At 34.8% G+C, this 15,935-nt stretch overlaps 1 pseudogene; it reads left to right on the top strand.

Moving 5' to 3' along the window:
- The first annotated feature begins 114 nt into the window (after window positions 1-114).
- LOC135545087 (uncharacterized) lies at window positions 115-3,844 on the top strand (annotated as a pseudogene).
- Window positions 3,845-15,935: the final 12,091 nt, after the last annotated feature.

Below are 15,935 nucleotides of genomic sequence, written 5' to 3'. Positions count from 1 at the left end.
GGATCGGTAGTGGCTAGTAGGACGGTGACGACGACCGCCGAGCACCGCCTGAACGGGCAGGAGAGCCAAACTCGGCGGAAGTCGTGACAACCACCGTCCCAGCCCCAGCCCCAGCCCGAGCCCCAGCCACAGCCACAGCCACAGCCACAGCCACAGCCACAGTCCCATCCACAGCCCCAGCCACAGTCCCATCCACAGCCCCAGCCACAGTCCCATCCACAGCCACAGCCCCAGCCACAGTACAATCCACAGCCACAGCCCCAGTCCCAGCCACAGCCACAGTACAATCCACAGCCACAGCCCTAGTCCCAGCCACAGCCACAGTACAATCCACAGCCACAGCCTCAGCCTCAGCCCCATCCACAGCCCCATCCACAGCCACAGCCTCAGCCTCAGCCCCATCCACAGCCCCAGCCACAGCACCATCCACAGCCACAGCCACAGTACAATCCACAGCCACAGCCCCAGCCCCAGCCCCAGCCACAGCCATAGCCACAGCCCCAGCCACAGCCACAGCCACAGCCACAGCCATAGCCACAGCCCCAGCCACAGCCACAGCCCCAGCCACAGAAACAGCCACAGCCACAGCCCCAGTCACAGCAACAACCCCAGCCCCAGCCACAGCCACAGCCCCATCCACAGCCACAGCCTCAGCCTCAGCCTCAGCCCCAGCCCCAGCCCCAGCCCCAGCCACAGCCACAGCCACAGCCACAGCCCCAGCCACAGCCACAGCCCCAGCCACAGCCACAGCCATAGCCACAGCCCCAGCCACAGCCCCAGCCCCAGCCACAGAAACAGCCAAACCCCAGCCACAGCCCCAGCCCCAGCCACAGCCACAGCCACAGTCCCATCCACAGCCTCAGCCCCAACCCCAGCCAGCCCCAGCCACAGTCCCATCCACAGCCACAGCCTCAGTCTCAGCCTCAGCCTCAGCCTCAACCCAAGCCACAGCCACAGCCACAGCCCCATCCACAGCCACAGCCACAGCCACAGTCCCATCCACAGCCACAGCCTCAGTCCCAGCCAGCCCCAGCCACAGTCCCATCCACAGCCACAGCCTCAGCCCAGCCACAGCCATAGCCACAGCCACAGCCACAGCCACAGCCCCAGCCACAGACACAGCCACAGCCACAGCAACAGCCATAGCCACAGCCCCAGTCACAGGCCCAGCCCCAGCCACAGTCACAGCCCCAGCCACAGCCCCAACCACAGCCACAGTCCCATCCACAACCACAGCCTCAGCCCCAGCCACAGCCCCAGCCACAGCCACAGCCACAGCCACAGGCCCATCCACAGACACAGCCACAGCCTCAGCCCCAGCCACAGCCCCAGCCACAGTCCCATCCACAGCCTCATCCCCAACCCCAGCCAGCCCCAGCCACAGTCCCATCCACAGCCACAGCCTCAGCCTCAGCCTCAACCCCAGCCACAGCCACAGCCACAGGCCCATCCACAGACACAGCCACAGCCTCAGCCCCAGCCACAGCCCCAGCCACAGTCCCATCCACAGCCTCAGCCCCAACCCCAGCCAGCCCCAGCCCCAGTCCCAGCCCCAGTCCCAGAACCAGTCCCAGCCCCAGCCCCAGCCCCAGCCCCAGCCCCAGCACCAGTCCCAGCCCCAGCCCCAGCCCCAGCCCCAGCCACAGCCACAGCCCCAGCCCCAGCCCCAGCCCCATCCACAGTCCCAGCCCCAGCCCCAGCACCAGCACCAGCACCAGTCCCAGCCCCAGCCCCAGCCCCAGCCCCAGTCCCAGCCCCAGCCCCAGTCCCAGTCCCAGTCCCAGCACCAGTCCCCAGCCCCAGTCCCAGCCCCAGTCCCAGCCCCAGCCCCAGTCCCAGTCCCAGCCCCAGTCCCAGCACCAGTCTCAGCCCCAGCCCCAGTCCCAGTAGCTATAACTATATCTGTTACCAGTCCCAGTCCCAGCCCCAGCCCCAGCCCCAGCCCCAGCCCCAGCCCCAGCCCCAGCACCAGTCCCAGCCCCAGCCCCAGCCCCAGCCCCAGCCCCAGCCCTAGTCCCAGCCCCAGCCCCAGCCCCAGTCCCAGCACCAGTCCCAGTCCCAGCCCCAGCCCAGCACCAGTCCCAGCCCCAGCCCCAGCCCAAGTCTCAGCCCCAGCCCCAGTCTCAGCCCCAGCCCCAGCCCCAGCCCAAGCCCCAGTCCCAGCCCCAGCCCCAGTCCCAGCCCCAGCCCAAGCCCCAGTCCCAGCCCTATTCACATTCACAACCCTTGTCACGTCTAATCAAGGTGGGTGGAATCAGGCGCAGAGAGCAGATAGCGATATGAAAGTTTTATTCTCCTTCGAACAAGAAAACATGGTCAACCCAATACACACACGGTGAAATATCCAACACAGGATAAAAGACGAAACCGGAGAATAAGAACAAAAGATACACCGACAGACATAGATGACAAATAAACAATCCCGCACAAAACAAGGGCTGGACAACCTACATTATATACAGACACTAATTAACTAAACAACATACAGGTGAAACAAATCAGACAAAACCAACAGATACTATAACGAATAACTATATCGGTAGTGGCTAGTAGGACGGTGACGTACTGATAACCGCCGAGCACCGCCTGAACGGGCAGGAGAGCCAACCTCGGCGGAAGTCGTGACAACCCCAGTCCCAGCCCCAGCCCCAGCCCCAGCCACAGCCACAGCCACAGCCCCAGCCACAGTCCCATCCACAGCCACAGCCCCAGCCACAGTACAATCCACAGCCACAGCCCCAGTCCCAGCCACAGCCACAGTACAATCCACAGCCCCGGCCACAGCCCCATCCACAGCCACAGCCTCAGCCCCAGCCCCAGCCCCAGCCCCAGCCCCAGCCCCAGCCCCAGCCCCAAACACATCCACAGCCACAGCCTCAGCCTCAGCCCCATCCACAGCCCCAGCCACAGCCCCATCCACAGCCACAGCCTCAGCCTCAGCCCCAGCCCCAGCCCCAGCCCCAAACACAGCCACAGTCCCATCCAACACAGGATAAATAACTATATCTGACTGATACCGGAGAATAAGAACAAAAGATACACCGACAGACATAGATGACAAATAAACAATCCCTGCATAAAAACAATCTGGACAACCTACATAACTATATATATCAGACACTATATTAACTAACAACACATCAGGTGAAACAAATCAGACCAAACCAACAGATACACTGATAACTATAACTATCGGTAGTGGCTATAACTATATCTGACTGTTATAACTATAACTATATCTGTACTGTTATAACGCCGAGCACCGCCTGAACTATATTTGTACTGTTATAACAGGAGTAGCCATACCTCGGCGGAAGTCGTGACAACCACCGTCCCAGCCCCAGCCCCAGCCCGAGCCCCAGCCACAGGCACAGCCACAGCCACAGCCACAGCCACAGCCACAGCCACAACCCCAGCCACAGAAACAGCCACAGCCCCAGCCACAGCCCCAGCCCCAGCCACAGCCACAGCCACAGTCCCATCCACAGCCTCAGCCCCAACCCCAGCCAGCCCCAGCCACAGTCCCATCCACAGCCACAGCCTCAGCCTCAGCCTCAGCCTCAGCCTCAACCCCAGCCACAGCCACAGCCACAGTCCCATCCACAGCCACAGCCACAGCCACAGTCCCATCCACAGCCCCAGCCACAGCCACAGCCAGCCCCAGCCAAAGTCCCATCCACAGCCACAGCCCCAGCCCCAGCCACAGCCAGCCCCAGCCACAGTCCCATATACAGCCACAGCCTCAGCCCCAGCCACAGCCAGCCCCAGCCACAGTCCCAGCCACATCCTCAGACCCAGTCCCAGTCCCATCCACAGCCACAGCCACATAACATATGTCTGCTAAACAGGTTACCATGTTATAACAAATATCCATAAATATCTGTACTGCTATACCTGCTATAACTATATATCTGTACTGCTATAACTATATCTGTACTGTTATAACTATAACTATATCAGTACTATATCTATAACTATATCTGTACTGCTATAACTATATCTGTACTATATCTGTACTGCTATAACTATATCTGTACTGCTATAACTATATCAGTACTGCTATAACTATATCTGTACTGCTATTACTATATCTGTACTGCTATAACTATATCTGTACTGCTATAACTATAACTATATCTGTACTATATAACTATATCTGTACTGCTATAACTATATCTGTACTGCTATAACTATAACTATATCTGTACTGTTATAACTAACTATATCTGTACTGCTATAACTATATCTGTACTGTTATAACTATAACTATATCTGTACTGCTATAACTATATCTGTACTGTTATAACTATAACTATATCTGTACTATATCTGTATCTATAACTATAACTATATCTGTACTGCTATAACTATAACTATATCTGTACTGTATAACTAACTATATCTGTACTGCTATAACTATATCTGTACTGTTATAACTATAACTATATCTGTACTGCTATAACTATATCTGTACTTATAACTATAACTATATCTGTACTGTATAACTATAACTATATCTGTACTATAACTATATCTGTACTGCTATAACTATAACTATATCTGTACTGTTATAACTATAACTATATCTGTACTGCTATAACTATATCTGTACTGTTATAACTATAACTATATCTGTATATCTGTACTGCTATAACTATATATATCTGTACTGTTATAACTATAACTATATCTGTACTGTATAACTATATCTGTACTGCTATAACTATATCTGTACTGTTATAACTATAACTATATCTGTACTGTTATAACTATAACTATATCTACTGTTATAACTATAACTATATCTGTACTGTTATAACTATAACTATATCTGTACTGTTAACTATACTATAACTATATCTGTACTGTTATATAACTATATCTGTACTGTTATAACTATATCTGTACTGTTATAACTATAACTATATCTGTACTGTTATAACTATAACTATATCTGTACTGTTATAACTATAACTATATCTGTACTGTTATAACTATAACTATATCTGTACTGTATAACTATATCTGTACTGTTATAACTATAACTATATCTGTACTGTTATAACTATAACTATATCTGTACTAACTATAACTATAACTATATCTGTACTGTTATAACTATAACTATATCTGTACTGCTATAACTATATATATCTGTACTGTTATAACTATAACTATATCTGTACTGTACTGTTATAACTATAACTATATCTGTACTGTTATAACTATAACTATATCTGTACTGTTATAACTATAACTATATCTGTACTGCTATAACTATAACTATATCTGTATAACTATAACTATATCTGTACTGTTATAACTATATCTATAACTATATCTGTACTGTTATAACTATAACTATATCTGTACTGTTATATATAACTATATCTGTACTGCTATAACTATAACTATATCTGTACTGCTATAACTATAACTATATCTGTACTGTTATAACTATAACTATATCTGTACTGTTATAACTATAACTATATCTGTACTGTTATAACTATAACTATATCTGTACTGCTATAACTATAACTATATCTGTACTGCTATAACTATAACTATATCTGTACTGTTATAACTATAACTATATCTGTACTGTTATAACTATAACTATATCTGTACTGCTATAACTATATCTGTACTGTTATAACTATAACTATATCTGTACTGTTATAACTATAACTATATCTGTACTGTTATAACTATATCTGTACTGTTATAACTATATCTGTACTGCTATAACTATAACTATATCTGTACTGTTATAACTATAACTATATCTGTACTGCTATAACTATATCTGTAAAGCTATAACTATAACTATATCTGTACTGTTATAACTATAACTATATCTGTACTGTTATAACTATAACTATATCTGTACTGTTATAACTATAACTATATCTGTACTGTTATAACTATAACTATATCTGTACTGCTATAACTATATCTGTACTGTTATAACTATAACTATATCTGTACTCTGCTATAACTATATCTGTACTGTTATAACTATATCTGTACTGTTATAACTATAACTATATCTGTACTGCTATAACTATAACTATATCTGTACTGTTATAACTATAACTATATCTGTACTGTTATAACTATAACTATATCTGTACTGTTATAACTATATCTGTACTGCTATAACTATATCTGTACTGCTATAACTATATCTGTACTGCTATAACTATATCTGTACTGCTATAACTATATCTGTACTGCTATAACTATATCTGTACTGCTATAACTATATCTGTACTGTTATAACTATATCTGTACTGTTATAACTATAACTATATCTGTACTGTTATAACTATAACTATATCTGTACTGTTATAACTATAACTATATCTGTACTGTTATAACTATAACTATATCTATATCTATATCTGTACTGTTATAACTATAACTATATCTGTACTGTTATAACTATAACTATATCTGTACTGTTATAACTATAACTATATCTGTAACTGTACTATAACTATAACTATATCTGTACTGTTATAACTATAACTATATCTGTACTGCTATAACTATAACTATATCTGTACTGCTATAACTATATCTGTACTGTTATAACTATAACTATATCTGTACTGCTATAACTATATCTGTACTGCTATAACTATATCTGTACTGCTATAACTATAACTATATCTGTACTGTTATAACTATAACTATATCTGTACTGTTATAACTATAACTATATCTGTACTGCTATAACTATATCTGTACTGTTATAACTATAACTATATCTGTACTGTTATAACTATAACTATATCTGTACTGTTATAACTATAACTATATCTGTACTGTTATAACTATAACTATATCTGTACTGTTATAACTATAACTATATCTGTACTGCTATAACTATAAACTATATCTGTACTGTTATAACTATAACTATATCTGTACTGTTATAACTATAACTATATCTGTACTGTTATAACTATATCTGTACTGTTATAACTATAACTATATCTGTACTGTTATAACTATAACTATATCTGTACTGCTATAACTATAACTATATCTGTACTGTTATAACTATAACTATATCTGTACTGTTATAACTATAACTATATCTGTACTGTTATAACTATAACTATATCTGTACTGTTATAACTATAACTATATCTGTACTGTTATAACTATAACTATATCTGTACTGTTATAACTATAACTATATCTGTACTGTATATATATCTGTACTGTATAACTATAACTATATCTGTACTGCTATAACTATATCTGTACTGTTATAACTATAACTATATCTGTACTGTTATAACTATAACTATATCTGTACTGTTATAACTATAACTATATCTGTACTGTTATAACTATAACTATATCTGTACTGTTATAACTATAACTATATCTGTACTGTATATAACTATAACTATATCTGTACTGTTATAACTATAACTATATCTGTACTGTTATAACTATAACTATATCTGTACTGTTATAACTATAACTATATCTGTACTGTTATAACTATAACTATATCTGTACTGTTATAACTATATCTGTACTATATATAACTATATCTGTACTGTTATAACTATAACTATATCTGTACTGTTATAACTATAACTATATCTGTACTGTTATAACTATAACTATATCTGTACTGTTATAACTATAACTATATCTGTACTGTTATAACTATAACTATAACTATATCTGTACTGTTATAACTATAACTATATCTATATAACTATATCTGTACTGTTATAACTATAACTGTTATAACTATATCTGTACTGTTATAACTATAACTATATCTGTACTATAACTATAACTATATCTGTACTGTTATAACTATAACTATATCTGTACTGTTATAACTATAACTAGATCTGTACTCTGCTATAGCTATATCTGTACTGTTATAACTATATATGTACTGTTATAACTATAACTATATCTGTACTGCTATAACTATAACTATATCTGTACTGTTATAACTATAACTATATCTGTACTGTTATAACTATAACTATATCTGTACTGTTATAACTATAACTATATCTGTACTGTTATAACTATAACTATATCTGTACTGTTATAACTATAACTATATCTGTACTGTTATAACTATAACTATATCTGTACTGTTATAACTATAACTATATCTGTACTGTTATAACTATATCTGTACTGTTATAACTATAACTATATCTGTACTGTTATAACTATAACTATATCTGTACTGTTATAACTATAACTATATCTGTACTGCTATAACTATAACTATATCTGTACTGTTATAACTATAACTATATCTGTACTGTATAACTATAACTATATCTGTACTGCTATAACTATATCTGTACTGTTATAACTATAACTATATCTGTACTGTTATAACTATAACTATATCTGTACTGTTATAACTATAACTATAACTATAACTATATCTGTACTGCTATAACTATAACTATATCATTACTGTATAACTACTGCTATAACTATAACTATATCTGTACTGTTATAACTATAACTATATCTGTAAAGCTATAACTATAACTATATAACTATATCTGTACTGTTATAACTATAACTATATCTGTACTGTTATAACTATAACTATATCTGTACTGTTATAACTATAACTATATCTGTACTGTACTATAACTATAACTATATCTGTACTGTTATAACTATAACTATATCTGTACTGTTATAACTATATCTGTACTGTTATAACTATAACTATATCTGTACTGTTATAACTATAACTATATCTGTACTGTTATAACTATAACTATATCTGTACTGTTATAACTATAACTATATCTGTACTGCTATAACTATAACTATAACTATATCTGTACTGCTATAACTATAACTATATCTGTACTGTTATAACTATAACTATATCTGTACTGCTATAACTATATCTGTACTGTTATAACTATAACTATATCTGTACTGTTATAACTATAACTATATCTGTACTGCTATAACTATAACTATATCTGTACTGCTATAACTATATCTGTACTGTTATAACTATAACTATATCTGTACTGCTATAACTATATCTGTACTGTTATAACTATAACTATATCTGTACTGTTATAACTATAACTATATCTGTACTGCTATAACTATAACTATATCTGTACTGCTATAACTATAACTATATCTGTACTGTTATAACTATAACTATATCTGTACTATAACTATATCTGTACTGGTATAACTATAACTATATCTGTACTGCTATAACTATATCTGTACTGTTATAACTATAACTATATCTGTACTGTTATAACTATAACTATATCTGTACTGCTATAACTATAACTATATCTGTACTGCTATAACTATATCTGTACTGCTATAACTATAACTATATCTGTACTGTTATAACTATAACTATATCTGTACTGTTATAACTATAACTATATCTGTACTGTTATAACTATAACTATATCTGTACTGTTATAACTATAACTATATCTGTACTGTTATAACTATAACTATATCTGTACTGTTATAACTATAACTGTATCTATAACTATAACTATATCTGTACTGTTAACTATAACTATATCTGTACTGCTATAACTATATCTGTACTGCTATAACTATATCTGTACTGTTATAACTATAACTATATCTGTACTCTGACTATAACTATATCTGTACTGTTATAACTATATCTGTACTGTTATAACTATAACTATATCTGTACTGCTATAACTATAACTATATCTGTACTGCTATAACTATAACTATATCTGTACTGTTATAACTATAACTATATCTGTACTGTTATAACTATATCTGTACTGTTATAACTATAACTATATCTGTACTGTTATAACTATAACTATATCTGTACTGCTATAACTATAACTATATCTGTACTGTTATAACTATAACTATATCTGTACTGTTATAACTATAACTATATCTGTACTGTTATAACTATAACTATATCTGTACTGTTATAACTATAACTATATCTGTACTGTTATAACTATAACTATATCTGTACTGTTATAACTATAACTATATCTGTACTGCTATAACTATAACTATATCTGTACTGTTATAACTATAACTATATCTGTACTGTTATAACTATAACTATATCTGTACTGCTATAACTATAACTATATCTGTACTGCTATAACTATATCTGTACTGTTATAACTATAACTATATCTGTACTGTTATAACTATAACTATATCTGTACTGCTATAACTATAACTATATCTGTACTGTTATAACTATAACTATATCTGTACTGCTATAACTATAACTATAACTATAACTATATCTGTACTGTTATAACTATAACTATATCTGTACTGCTATAACTATATCTGTAATAGTACTGTTATAACTATAACTATATCTGTACTGTTATAACTATAACTATATCTGTACTATAACTATATCTGTACTGTTATAACTATAACTATATCTGTACTGTTATAACTATAACTATATCTGTACTGTTATAACTATAACTATATCTGTACTGTTATAACTATAACTATATCTGTACTGCTATAACTATAACTATATCTGTACTGTTATAACTATAACTATATCTGTACTGTTATAACTATAACTATATCTGTACTGCTATAACTATAACTATATCTGTACTGCTATAACTATAACTATATCTGTACTGTTATAACTATAACTATATCTGTACTGTTATAACTATAACTATATCTGTACTGTTATAACTATAACTATATCTGTACTGTTATAACTATAACTATATCTGTACTGTTATAACTATAACTATATCTGTACTGTTATAACTATAACTATATCTGTACTGTTATAACTATAACTATATCTGTACTGTTATAACTATAACTATATAACTATAACTACTGTTATAACTATAACTATATCTGTACTGTTATAACTATAACTATATCTGTACTGTTATAACTATAACTATATCTGTACTGTTATAACTATAACTATATCTGTACTGTTATAACTATATCTGTACTATAACTATATCTGTACTGCTATAACTATAACTATATCTGTACTGTTATAACTATAACTATATCTGTACTGTTATAACTATAACTATATCTGTACTGTTATAACTATAACTATATCTGTACTGTTATAACTATAACTATATCTGTACTGTTATAACTATAACTATATCTGTACTGCTATAACTATAACTATAACTATATCTGTACTGTTATAACTATAACTATATCTGTACTGTTATAACTATAACTATATCTGTACTGTTATAACTATAACTATATCTGTACTGTTATAACTATAACTATATCTGTACTGTTATAACTATATCTGTACTGTTATAACTATATCTGTACTGCTATAACTATATCTGTACTGTTATAACTATATATCTGTACTATAACTATAACTGTACTGTTATAACTATAACTATATCTGTACTGTTATAACTATAACTATATCTGTACTGTTATAACTATAACTATATCTGTACTGTGATATAACTATATCTGTACTGTTATAACTATATCTGTACTGTTATAACTATAACTATATCTGTACTGTTATAACTATAACTATAACTATAACTCTGTATAACTATATCTGTACTATATAACTATAACTATATCTGTACTGTTATAACTATAACTATATCTGTACTGTTATAACTATAACTATATCTGTACTGTTATAACTATAACTATATCTGTACTGTTATAACTATAACTATATCTGTACTGTTATAACTATATCTGTACTGTTATAACTATAACTATATCTGTACTGTTATAACTATAACTATATCTGTACTGTTATAACTATAACTATATCTGTACTGTTATAACTATAACTATATCTGTACTGCTATAACTATATCTGTACTGCTATAACTATATCTGTACTGTTATAACTATAACTATATCTGTACTGCTATAACTATATCTGTACTGTTATAACTATATCTGTACTGCTATAACTATATCTGTACTGTTATAACTATATCTGTACTGCTATAACTATATCTGTACTGTTATAACTATAACTATATCTGTACTGCTATAACTATATCTGTACTGCTATAACTATATCTGTACTGTTATAACTATATCTGTACTGTTATAACTATATCTGTACTGTTATAACTATAACTATATCTGTACTGTTATAACTATATCTGTACTGTTATAACTATATCTGTACTGTTATAACTATATCTGTACTGTTATAACTATATCTGTACTGCTATAACTATATCTGTACTGTTATAACTATAACTATATCCGTACTGTTATAACTATAACTATATCTGTACTGTTATAACTATAACTATATCTGTACTGTTATAACTATAACTATATCTGTACTGTTATAACTATATCTGTACTGTTATAACTATAACTATATATGTACTGTTATAACTATATCTGTACTGTTATAACTATATCTGTACTGTTATAACTATAACTATATCTGTACTGTTATAACTATATCTGTACTGTTATAACTATATCTGTACTGTTATAACTATATCTGTACTGTTATAACTATATCTGTACTGTTATAACTATAACTATATCTGTACTGTTATAACTATAACTATATCTGTACTGTTATAACTATATCTGTACTGTTATAACTATATCTGTACTGTTATAACTATATCTGTACTGTTATAACTATAACTATATCTGTACTGTTATAACTATAACTATATCTGTATAACTATTATAATAACTATATCTGTACTGTTATAACTATATCTGTACTGTTATAACTATATCTGTACTGTTATAACTATAACTATATCTGTACTGTTATAACTATAACTATATCTGTACTGTTATAACTATAACTATATCTGTACTGTTATAACTATAACTATATCTGTACTGTTATAACTATAACTATATCTGTACTGTTATAACTATATCTGTACTGTTATAACTATATCTGTACTGTTATAACTATAACTATATCTGTACTGTTATAACTATAACTATATCTGTACTGTTATAACTATAACTATATCTGTACTGTTATAACTATATCTGTACTGTTATAACTATAACTATATCTGTACTGTTATAACTATAACTATATCTGTACTGTTATAACTATATCTGTACTGTTATAACTATAACTATATCTGTACTGCTATAACTATATCTGTACTGTTATAACTATAACTATATCTGTACTGTTATAACTATAACTATATCTGTACTGTTATAACTATATCTGTACTGTTATAACTATAACTATATCTGTACTGCTATAACTATATCTGTACTGTTATAACTATATCTGTACTGTTATAACTATAACTATATCTGTACTGTTATAACTATATCTGTACTGTTATAACTATCTGTACTATAACTATATCTGTACTAACTATAACTATATCTGTACTGTTATAACTATATCTGTACTGTTATAACTATAACTATATCTGTACTGTTATAACTATATCTGTACTGTTATAACTATAACTATATCTGTACTGTTATAACTATAACTATATCTGTACTGTTATAACTATATCTGTACTGTTATAACTATAACTATATCTGTACTGTTATAACTATATAACTATATCTATATAACTATATCTGTACTGCTATAACTATAACTATATCTGTACTGTTATAACTATAACTATATCTGTACTGCTATAACTATAACTATATCTGTACTGTTATAACTATAACTATATCTGTACTGCTATAACTATAACTATATCTGTACTGTTATAACTATAACTATATCTGTACTGTTATAACTAACTATAACTATATCTGTACTGTTATAACTATAACTATATCTGTACTGTTATAACTATAACTATATCTGTACTGTTATAACTATATCTGTACTGTTATAACTATATCTGTACTGTTATAACTATAACTATATCTGTACTGTTATAACTATAACTATATCTGTACTGTTATAACTATAACTATATCTGTACTGCTATAACTATAACTATATCTGTACTGTTATAACTATAACTATATCTGTACTGTTATAACTATAACTATATCTGTACTATATCTGTACTGTTATAACTATAACTATATCTGTACTGTTATAACTATAACTATATCTGTACTGTTATAACTATAACTATATCTGTACTGTTATAACTATAACTATATCTGTACTGTTATAACTATATCTGTACTGTTAACTAATCTATAAACTATATCTGTACTGTTAACTATATCTGTACTAACTATATCTGTACTGTTATAACTATAACTATATCTGTACTGCTATAACTATAACTATATCTGTACTGTTATAACTATAACTATATCTGTACTGTTATAACTATATCTGTACTGTTATAACTATAACTATATCTGTACTGTTATAACTATAACTATATCTGTACTGTTATAACTATAACTATATCTGTACTGTTATAACTATAACTATGTCTGTACTGTTATAACTATATCTGTACTGTTATAACTATATCTGTACTGTTATAACTATAACTATATCTGTACTGTTATAACTATAACTATATCTGTACTGTTATAACTATAACTATATCTGTACTGTTATAACTATAACTATATCTGTACTGTTATAACTATAACTATATCTGTACTGTTATAACTATAACTATATCTGTACTGTTATAACTATATCTGTACTGTTATAACTATAACTATATCTGTACTGTTATAACTATATCTGCTTTTTCACAGGACGTTTTTGTTGTGTTGGCAGGAGAATTAACGAAGAGGCAACTCAAATGAAGTACGATCGCTTTTATTCACATTTTTACATGGCAAAAAGTGAAAATAAGGTTTCATACCATGAGAGGTTCCGTATCCGGCCAAATAGATACCGGAACAAAATAGTCCAAAATGAAGGGGAGCCAGATCCGGCTCAAATGAAGCACTGCTTATTCTGCCTGTGACTGCTCTCTGCGGTTTCCCTTTGTTTTCATAAGCGGTTATTGATTCCTCAGCCTCCTACACTGTGAACCGCATCCCTCTGGGCCCTGTGCTCTGTGCTCTGGCCTCATCACAGCCACGTGTCCACTGTCTGTGTGTGCGTGTATGTAATAATCATTTGGTGGGTGTTGTGTGTGTCTGGTGGAAGTCAGCAAAGTGCAGCCTAAGTGTAAGTGAGGGGGAGTGCAAGACAAGCCTGAGGAGTTAATGTGTTGCTCTGTGAAGTCAGACTGACCTTAGTAAAAAGTTCCCTTTAAAAAGAAATTCATTCTGCTAACTACATCTTTTTGTGGAAACCCGCTTTCTAGAACCATTCGTTAGATTGACTTTAACATGATAAATACTCCTAACTTGTAAAAACTCAATAACTTCAGATTAGCAGAACAAGGATAAATAAAGTTGTATTTACTCATTAGGCTAATATTTGTTAAGATTACTCAAAAACATGAATTTCTCAGAACATCTGACATCTGAGTGAGTTATACGATTTGACTTCTACAAGCAGTTGGAGATGTTTGAATAACCATTTCTCAATTGCTTTAATGAGTCAGGCAATTACTTTCTACACTGTATAGAGGGGGAATGTGACTGATCGTAATTGTGGGATTTGTGTAATATTTCTGTGATGAAGAAGGAGGGCCACAGACACACAAAGACAGTTCTAAAAGATCACCTTCAGGGTGATGCTGACATTAGAGGTCCACACACTAAAATGACTCCACTGGAAGAAGAATGCACATCTGCCTCCTACTTTGTCTCATTCCACTCCGAAAACTTTACTCATGCCTGTATTAACAGACCAATATAGCCCTGTGTAGCATGGGGAAAGTTAATTTATTTACTTTATTACGGCTTGAGTTTTGACTCAGAAAGTGATCTTGACTCAAAAAAGGTTGGTGCTGTAAACAAAACAAATCTATATAATTAGTGTACAGGAATCAAAT

This window comes from Oncorhynchus masou, chromosome 9 (genome assembly GCF_036934945.1).
Source record: "Oncorhynchus masou masou isolate Uvic2021 chromosome 9, UVic_Omas_1.1, whole genome shotgun sequence".
Taxonomy (NCBI): domain Eukaryota; kingdom Metazoa; phylum Chordata; class Actinopteri; order Salmoniformes; family Salmonidae; genus Oncorhynchus; species Oncorhynchus masou.
The sequence above is the reverse complement of the archived record's forward strand: the minus strand, read 5'-3'. Positions and strand labels throughout refer to the sequence as shown.